Source organism: Apis dorsata, unplaced genomic scaffold (assembly GCF_000469605.1).
Source record: "Apis dorsata unplaced genomic scaffold, Apis dorsata 1.3 scaffold_19, whole genome shotgun sequence".
In the NCBI taxonomy this organism is placed as follows: domain Eukaryota; kingdom Metazoa; phylum Arthropoda; class Insecta; order Hymenoptera; family Apidae; genus Apis; species Apis dorsata.
The window spans coordinates 160292-162791 of NW_006263321.1; the positions used below are offsets into that span (position 1 = coordinate 160292).

At 43.8% G+C, this 2500-nt stretch overlaps 1 long non-coding RNA gene across 1 annotated transcript in view; it reads right to left on the reverse strand.

Annotated features, from left to right (window-relative positions):
- The window catches only part of LOC116185351, a 5837-nt gene extending 3366 nt beyond the window's left edge, over window positions 1–2471 (reverse strand). Inside the window, exon 1 of the long non-coding RNA XR_004150192.1 lies at window positions 2462–2471. This is a non-coding gene — a long non-coding RNA (uncharacterized LOC116185351). The remainder of the gene's footprint in view (window positions 1–2461) is intronic.
- Window positions 2472–2500: the final 29 nt, after the last annotated feature.

The window sequence follows — 2500 nt, forward strand, 5'->3', positions numbered from 1 at the left end:
AATCCCTGGACTATCCTCTTAGGAAAATAATTACGCGTATACAATTCGTTCGAAGTCGAGGGAATAATTTTCTGCCTCGTCGCGTATCGGAAGATCGCGTCCCGATCGTGAGGAAAGAAAAGGAGGGAGGATGTCGTTGTTCCGCCAGCCATTCCACCGCCACTTGCTTCCTAGACAGATGGTCGGTCCAGCACATGTTATCTAACTGTAGGTCCCCTTCAACCGTCATTTCTATATACGTTGGTATCCTACGTTTCCACGGCGAGGCTGTCGCTCTTTTGCCGTGGCGTCCGTTTCTTGCGGTCGTCTTTTCTTCCCCCTCGGGAGGATGAACCGATCATCTCATTCGCCTCTTCTTGCCCGTTTCCTTTCCACTCGCGTGGCTTTCGAAAGAATCGTGTCAACGATTTTCTCGAAAAAAAAAAAAAAAAAAAAAAGAACAATCGATAGTAAAAGAACGATCATTCCGATTAGAAGAAATCGAATTATCTCGACTCGTTCTCCAATATGTTTACGTTATTACGAGCGTGCCGAGGTGGACTTTAACCGCGTTACGCAAAAGTATTAAAAAGAAGGAACCATTTTCTATGGTTGTAAACGTTCATTTCCTTTTACGTCCCCCCTTATCTCGCAGAAATCGCGTATACGATTCGCGATAAAAAAAAAGGGGGGAGGATATATCGCGCGGAATGCAAATAGGAAAATTCGTTTTATTACCCAATAATTCGTTTTATCGCCCACTCTAATGTGAATTTATCGCGAGACAAATCAATTGCGGCGAACACGCGCCAATAAAGATTTAAACAAGAAGAAGAAGAGGGGGAGGAAGAAGAAGAAGAAGAAGGAAGAAAAAGAAAATGGAGAAGAATCGACTCCTCGCAACGACGGGGAGGGATTATGATCCAGCGTTAAAAATGAAGCGTGTTCCGCGTGTGGTCCCGCCGATCTCTTTCCTTACTTATCTCTTCCTTCCTTACTGAACTCGGCCCTCCTCCTCTGTAGAGGGACATAAATTTCACCGGTGAAATTTTCGTACGAGTCCTTTCATCTGATTCTCCCGAAAAAAATGATCCGGCCGCTGCTCGCCTGACCCGTGCCTTCATCCGTCGCATCCTTCTTCGTCCCCTCCTCCCCCGATCGCGACTCTGGAGCCTCCAGAAACTGGAGTAACAGCCAAATTCCAAATTCTCGTTCCTTTTAGCCGCGTCTTCAACACCCGAGGGGGCGTGGGTCATCCGCTTCTCGTCAAGAATTCTTCATCTCGAATTCGTATGTGAGAAATGGTTGGAAATTTTGTATCCACCTTCCAACTTCGATGAAGGCGGAAATAGACGAAGAATAGCGGTTGAATTGAGCTTCGTTCGCGCGAACGAAAATTCGTTACGTGGGTCCAGCGCTACGCACGCCGGACAAGTGAGCCGGGTGGAGGGGAAAGAGGAGGGAGGAAGAACAGTTCGATGACAAGGTAGAAAACTTAATGGATTTCACGAAAGCGGCGAACGATTAATTGGATCGGTGTAATGAATTTTTATAGGGGCGAATGAATCGGTCTCATCTTTCCTTTTTTCTTTTTAATTCAATCGAGAAAAATTAATAGGCCATTTTTCTCGGTGGGCGTTCCTCCAAGGGGGAGGGGAGGGGGAGTCCTCCAAGAGATGGATGGAAAGCGAGATCGATCGATCATTTCTTCGATCGTATCGCCGCATGTATAATAACACGCGGACGTTTTATAAATCGGAGGAAAAGTTGCGCGAAACGGGCCATACGATGCTACAAATACGATAAAAATTGCCATTTTCCATCGTGCCATTCGCGAAGAAGAGGCATGTGCATCGAGAAATTATTACATCCATTTACAAAAAAAAAGAAGAAGAAAAAAAGCGTGTAGTCGCCGTGTACCGTACACCGTATAAAAATTTCGAGGCATCTTGATCGTATAAAGTTGCGTAAACTTTAGTTGGAATTCGACTTATCGGAAAAAAAAATTAATGAAATACTCGTGAAAGAAAATTCGATGGTAAAAGTAAAAAAAGTAAGACAATACGTGGCTAAGGATTTTAATTATGGAAGGTCGATCGATTCGAAGAAAAGCTCGGGAACGGAGATCACCGTTGAATCGTGATTTACAAGATCGGGAAGAAATAGAGTAAATAGACTCGCTCGTTTCCCTCCCCTCCCCACGAATCGTAAATCTATTTAATTGAAGGAAGAAATTTTACAAATTCCGTTAACGGTACTCGTGTAGCCCTTTCGACCAAACGTTTCCTCGATTTCAACCAATTCAATTGCCATTAATCCCGAATTTTACGAGTCGAGAAATACTCGCGCATTACTCACTGCGAAAATTTAATTTAATTGGAAATCGAAATTCATTAAAATTCCAATACTTTGCGCGCGAAATCACAAAATCATCCCAATTTCCAGCTCATCCTCCCTATTTGGGCCAAGATTATCGTTAAACCGGAAGAGCATATACTCGATAAAAAAATATCCGAGGGAG